Raw genomic sequence first — 7,902 nt, 5'->3', positions numbered from 1 at the left:
CATGGCGCAAAAAATGTTAATATTTCATATCCCGTCTGTAAATAGGACTGACACATCCGATGCCACATGGCGCAAACAATGTTATTCTTTCATATCCCGTCTGTACAAGTCCTCAAATAACATTATCCAATCTGTTCTAAAACCTGATGTAATATTCCGCAATAAATTCTTCCGCAATACTAGTATCTGGGCCAGACTGTACTTATAGACATATTTTCTAATGCTGGCATTGTCATTGTGTATATTTTTATCTGTATGTTTTATATTGGCGAGTTATGCCTGAAATAAAGAATAAAGCATAATCAACTTACCTGGGCAGTTTGAGAACTGCAGCAAGTAGAAGAGAAAAATCCTTGTAGTAAACATGGTGTGTCTGGTAGCGCCACGGCGGAGGGAGCAGCACTTTGCCGGCGTCACTGTTCTTCACACTGACGAGGATTATTCCATCCAGGAGGTTTTAGGAGAGAAAACGCTGTGAACTGCCACTGTACTGCGTTTGCGTACTTAATGGTTGTATAATCTTGTCGGTTTATATGTCCGTTTATGAAGTAAATAGAAAATTTTTGGAAAGAAAGATTTCTCTTTGATTATGAAAAAGAAGGAAAAGTCTTTGGAATCGTCCGCTTTGGTCACGTCGTTGCTATGATATAATTGTATTCCATGAAATACTTTCAGAAAGAAAGAAAGATGATGAGGAGATGGATTTGGTCACCGTGGATGGATTTGGGTTAATCCTAGGATTAAGGGTTTCTCCATTTATCCTATTGTGAGACTTCTATTAGACTATCGTCCCTTCCATACACCAACCAGTGGGCTTCTTTCATGATATAAAAAGTGTCATAAAAAATTCATGGACACAACATTCCGAAGAACACATTATTCCTGGTCCTTATTGCAAACATAAATTCGCAATTTCCGCCCGTATTGTTAAGAGCAGTCTCAAAACTGCATTTGAGAGATAACCAGCCTGAAAGAGGTAAATATTTCTGTCTTTCACTATGTAAAATCTCTTCTTATACAGGCGCCAGACGGTCTACAGAAACATCGGCAGGTAAATTCCTCTCGGTTGTTAATGAAGAATACTACCTTGATAGAGCTAAACTAAATACATAAATTACGGAAAAGTATGGACTATTCTGCCAGTACTGAGCATGAGTGAATGAATGGGTGAATGAATGAATGGATGAATGGATGCATAGATCATGGATGGATGGATGGATGGATAGATCATGGATGGATGGATGGATAGATCATGGATGGATGGATGGATAGATGGATGGATGGATGGTTTATTGATCAGATGTTAAACATTGCTGCCTTTTGGCTGAAATAAGATTTATTTACAAAAGTACAAATCAACATTCCACACAAGCCTTGAAATATTGCGTAGTATGAATAGTACAAAATAACACAACAAGAAACACAGACATCAGAGAGTGTTTGGTTTGAGCAGTCGATGAATAAATTCCTTTATTGTACAAACAAACATACTTAAAGGTTACTAGCCAGGTTGGTACATGTGACAGCAAAATTAATACTTTGAAAAACAAATCAAACCCTATTACTGGATAAATTACAGAGATTATTTCCGGACGATTTTGAGTGACACCCGTCTCTCTTATATCAATTGTCAATAAAATGAACTGACAGAAAAAAGTACAAACATATCCGTAGTATTAATCTATATAAGATTAAGGTAGTTCCTGTGGTAAGACAGTACTAAAGGATCTACTTCTGACCTCCATGCCGTTTCAAGCTAGGGTTGTAGATTCAATTGTAGACCTGTATCTGTAGATGAATAGCCGACATTATGTATCTGTATAGCCAGTATTCTGTATCATGTATAGCCGGTATTCTATATTTGTATAGCCGGTATTCTGCATCTGTATAGCCGGTATTCTGTATCTGCATACCCGATATTATGTATCTGTATCTGTATACCCGTTATTCTGCATCTGTATCTGTAATGGTAAGGCCGCGCTCGTATCACCGTGGTTCTCGGTTGAGAATGTCTGTTGCTTCCAGTCTGAAAGAGTGTCCCTGATGATGTTGTGTAATGGTGTTAGATGGCAGATGAGTAGCCGCTTGCATTAGCTCTACCATGTTGCTTGTTTTTTTTTTGGTGGTTGGCTGCTTTCTCCAATGTAGATGTTGTTGCAGTGAGGCTCGTCACACTTCAGTCCGTAGATAACCTCAGATTTGAGGGAGAACCAACTTCTGCTTCAGAGTGGAGTAGGGTTTGTAGGGTCCGTGACACTTAAGAGTCCTCGTCATGTCCAACCGGTTTTTCTAGGTCATTTACATGTGATCCTTGATACCTAGTTCTGTATGCTCAGTTTAGTTACGCTGAAGAAGACTGGCGGATGTCACTCGAAACGTCCGGGCATAATCTCTATAATTCATCTAGTGGTAGAGTTTGAATTGTCCTTGAAAAATTGTTTCAATGGATGTCTAACATTCATACATGTAGATATAAAAAAATAGTTTACACATTCTCACTTTAGCAGTGCTATAGTCTAGTAAGGGAATTCGGCGTCTCCTCGCTACTTTGTGATGACGAAAATGTAAGAACCAATTCAAACGATTGTTACAGTAGGATTTAGTAAGTTCTCTATGTCTACATAGACGCCACCTCCACTTACGTGTCTTTAATAGTACCTACATCAGCTGCTACAGAACATATGATATGTCTGTTCGAATATTAGACTTTTTGCAGAGAAAACTAAGTTGTCATAGTCCGAAGTCACTAATATGAAAATGTTGCCAGATACATGTATATTCAGGAAAAGTCACTAAGTTTGGTGGTTCTAACGTAAGCCCCACTTCAAAGGGTGAACACTAAAACTTAGCGGACTGCATGTACCATGATTGTTGGCATGTTCCCTGGTCTGAATAAATGACGCTTCTAGTAACCTCAATTTGTCAGCAACTCTGCCCTTTCCTGGGTTTGCAGAGATTTTGCTACTAACGTTAACTGGAGTCAATGACCGGGACATGGGTCAGGAAAATATGTTAGACTAATTTTGAAAACGCCTTGAAATGTATAGACATATTGAAAGGTATTGTAATTGACCTATTAAATTCGTATGAGGAACACTCCATATTAGTGGAAGAGGTTTTTTTTCTTATTAATTGTCTGTGTTAACTTATGGAGGCAAGAAAGGAAAGGTGCAGGAGGATCCCGAGATGACATCTGAATCTGATGTCCTCGATGAAGACAATGACTAATAGATTTCATTTCAACACATCATGCATTGTCACATCAGCTTTCAATAAAATTCTTGAAAATACTCCCTTGTCTGAATAAGTGACACTTCTAGTTGCCCCTCCACTGATCAGGTCCATGCAAGCTTGATGCCCTAAATCTCCACATGTAGGAGTATTAGGGGCATTCTAATCCTGTTAATGTATGCACATGTGCTAACAAGAACGTTTATTGTCAGATTGCATTGGAACAATTGTATTGTTATGTTTTTTTCGACTGTGAAATATCTCATATTCTTTTAATACATGCTATTATCTTATGCATTTTCTTGTCTTGTAATTATATGTCACTACTGATTATATTATTAATTGCTTATTGTTAAATAACCTCTAAGGCCTCCTTCTGATCTGTAGTCAAATTTTGTTATATATTTCTTTGTTCTTTCTTTTATCTCATATATTCATATAATATCAATGGGGAAGGGAATCGTATAAGCCTTATACCTTCTTCCCTCATCCTGCATTTTTAAAAATACTTTTATTTATACTTCATTGTTATTGTTTTGTATGTGCGAATGAATATAACAAAGCAAGGAAACCAGGGTAGGGAGGGCTTTTTTCACATCTTTAGATCATCAGCAGAGTGGTCGCTTTCATTCTTAACGAAACGAGAATGTTAAGGCAGCGTCTATACCTAGTCAGGGTTATGCTGGTCATGTATGTTTGCAAAGGTACCTTCCACCACAGAGGTAATACCAGTTAAATTGTAGCAGGTTGCGTCGCTCACATTCTCCCCGATGACGTTGTCAGAATCACCTCGCTCTATGTTAGTTTTGTTCAGCGTCCATTGCTCGAAAGGAGCAGTTTTTAAGGAGCCAAAAGCACCAGTCTCGCACTGAGACTCGCAGTCCTCAACACGACCTTTCACGTCTGTTTCATTCAAACTATCGTGGTCCTCAATGCGACCTTCTACGTAAGGACCAATGTCTGTTTCATTCAAACTATCGTGGTCCTCAATGCGACCTTCTGCGTAAGGACCAATGTCTGTTTCATTCAAACTATCGTGGTCCTCAATGACGTCATTATTCTCGACAGTTAGGCATATTCCTTCCTTCAAGCACCAGACTATACTTATAACCAGCAAAAACCCACAAATCGCTGCAAACACCACGAACCTCATATCTTTATTATGATCGCTTTTGCCTGAAGGTGCAGTGTTTTGCCGAGTTGTGTTGCTAGACGTTGTCTTTGAAGGACATGAGAAGTTAGAGTGTGCGACCCTGAATTTTGTTGTATGGGACCCAATTTCCGAGGAAACAGTACAGAAGCTGCTTCTATAACCACACATCCCCGCGCCCTCAAACCAAAGTGTGAAAGTGGACTTCCCCATATAGTTAGAACATAATTGATGCCTTACATGATTACTCGCACGGTTACTCGTCTTACATTTAACCCAGCCTTCAGCGTTCAACTTGGTCTCCACCTCAACACTTTGGTTCCCTGTTTTTAGGGTCATTGTCGAGTTATACGTTATGTCCATGGAATATATTGAACCATCGGAAAAAATACAGGACATTTCGGGCAGGTCTTCCCAGTACATCGTGCCTGCTACTTTGCATTGCCCGAGCGTTAGATTTTGTTCTACAGTCGTGATTTCTATAAATGGTGCTGGACAAGGCAATGCGCTGATGTTGACTGGCATGGGAGGACTCCCTACCAGGGATGAGGCGGGACACTCTTTTTCCAGAATAGATATAGACTGCAAAGTAACCTGCCGCCTGGGGTTATAGTGTTTCCACAGATATTGATACAGCTTGTTGTTCGCACACGTACAACGCAGAGGGTTGTTCGTTGGCAGTATATCTATTCCCAATACCCCCCACCTTGGATAGACTACAGCAATTCTATTTCTATTCAAATTTATTGACATTGATCTGGGCAATCTAAACCAAAGGCCAGAAACATATGTTAGTCTGTTCCCCGCCAGGTTTAATATCTCCAGTTTCTGATTGGAACGGAATGCCCCATCTGCAATCCAGGAGATTTCGTTGAATTGCAGGTACAACGCCTTAAGTTCTACAAGGTCTGCAAACATACCGAACCTTACTGACTGGAGTTTGTTGCCTACGATATAGATCCATCGGGTAGACTGCAAGCCCAGTTGTGCCCCAAGCTCTACATATGATAATGAATTTGCACTCACGTCCAACCCTTCGAGCTGTAGTCCACGCCACACGTCAGGGTGTATTGTCGTCACGATGTGGTTGTCAACAAGTCTAAGTTCCCGTAGCATGGGCAAACCTTCAAATGTGCCGGTCTGAAGGATCACATGTAGATGTTTGATGATTTATGTACATGATGTTCACATTTTTACTTAACTTACAAAGATCGCCGGCATAAAATTCCTGTTATTTGCCACTATGGTAATATTATCCTAATTTTCATAATTGATTATAATACTTGAATATAGACATTTTACCTCAAGATATGCCAGGTTGTTGTCCAGCAGCAGTAGCTGTTCCAGACCCTCCATCCCCTCAAACGTGCCGCTTCTCAGGACTGGGAGGTTATTTCGCCAGATGACCAGGGTCGTCACCTGTGGTACTTTACAAAACGCTCCTGCCTCTATGGTTGTTATGTTACAATTCACTAGCCACACACCGCATTGTGTACCACACGGTATCTTGGAGACTGCAGTGGTATCACCAGTAGTCAGGGTACCGATGTTGTGCTCTATAATCATAAGTATTGTCTTGTCCTCTTGTGATGGACTTTGGACTTCAACACTACTAATATTCAACACACTTTCTTTACTTGAACAGTTGTAACAGGACATATACATTCTTGACGAATGGATGTTCATGAAAGGTCCTAGGTATTCGTGAAGGAAGTAGGAGTCTTTATTCCACTTAGAAAAATACTTTCCAGTATCATACTTGTACTCTAATCCGTCACCAATACTGCAGCTTGGCATTGGTATCTTCTGACAGTGTCCCAACTGCCCAGCATCTACACACGGCACTACCAGACACAGAACTAACCCTAAACAGACATTCACTACCCTCCTTACAAACATAATGAAAATATCACAGCCTAATATCAGTCACTTCAGAAAAGATTCCTTTCTGGATAATCGCACTCGACAGATAAACAGCAGATGTGTCGATGCCTGTACAGTACCTGTATAAACGGATGTACAGTACCTGAGTGTGTAAACGGTGGCTGACCGACTTCGTTATGTTAACCACGACAGCGACAGGGACAGAGTTTCTGGCACAAAGCTCCACATGGTGGCCGACTATAGCGACTTAGATCCATTATAAAAATATCTGACGTCATATTCTATTTCTGGGACACGGGCTGGTAGACTAATTTGTGTTCTGTGGAATTGTAGAATTCGTGGTAATTAAATTACCCGTGTTTTTTTGCCATTAAAGCGCACACAGTAACAAAAAACATTGATCTTTTACACATCCTCTTGACAAGCCAAACATACAAACATCTTCAGTTAAATTTGGAAAAGATAACGGTGCATATAGCTAAATGTCAGCTAAAATGTGCGGCTCAAACTCAACATAAAATCAAAATCGAGAGATATAAAATATGAAGATCTATGTACAAACAGTGATACAGTCTGGTATTTTACTACTTCTATATAGTAACCTACACCTCGCTATTAAAGACGTTTGTAGGTGTAAGAACAGTGGTAGATATTTCATAGTAGTTGCATGAGGAATATGCATTCTTCTTTGCCAAACCTGGGAACTTCACTGGCAGAATTTCAAGAAGTGGACGAATTGGTTCTCACTGTCCGACAGACGCATCAATACGAAATCAGAAACTCTTGATAATTAAAAAACGTAGTTATTACTATTTTCTAGACTAATTGGAGCAGCAGACAAAGATTGCAAGACATGTTATGAATATAACGCGGCACAGAAATGAAATGCTTCATAGCTTTGGAGACTTATTACTTTAGTTTGTATGTATCTAAAATATTTTGATTTAAGAACGCGTTTATCATTACTTTGACTAGCCTGTGTCCAGTCCTATCGTGTTTTTGGCGGCAATCCTCGGGCCTGTAGACGATTCCTGCCGCGCAGTCCTTGGTTTAATTAAAATTACCTTGTATGGTTTGATCTCATCGGCTCCGGGAAATTCGAGCGGGGCGGTGCGGGATCAGCGGACCAGGAATATGGATGCATACACGATTCTACACACGTGAAAAATACTGTTGTGCTGTTGGGAAGGGCACGGTGTGCCGCGAAAATAAACTGCATGTTGTCTTCAGAAGAGCTGGATTTCAGTTTTACCGATATTGTTACGAAGAGCGCTGAAAAACGATATCTATTTTGGTCAGCAGAACAACCTCTCAACAGCGTGAGAAACTCGCGCCATATTCCTAGTAATACGTAATGCACAGCTGATAAACCAATAAGAGCGCAGGTTTTCGGGGGTGAACCAATCAGAGCTTACAACTCGCTATAATCCCTAACGTTACATGTACAATGTAGAAGACGGCGTTCGTGTGATTTCAGATTTCAAGTGGCCGCGCAGCGCGGAAAATGCGTTTTACAAGCGGTTTTAAGGTAGAAATCGAACTGTTTGCTGGCTTTTCCTTACATCTAGAGACAATACACTAGAACTTCAGCATGAATTTTTGGGGGCAACGCGCCCCTCCCAATGTTTTTTTTTTGG

Source organism: Branchiostoma belcheri, unplaced genomic scaffold, assembly GCF_001625305.1.
Source record: "Branchiostoma belcheri isolate BF01 breed outbred unplaced genomic scaffold, Haploidv18h27 scaffold9, whole genome shotgun sequence".
Classification (NCBI taxonomy): Eukaryota; Metazoa; Chordata; class Leptocardii; order Amphioxiformes; family Branchiostomatidae; genus Branchiostoma; species Branchiostoma belcheri.
Note: the sequence above shows the minus strand (reverse complement) of the source record.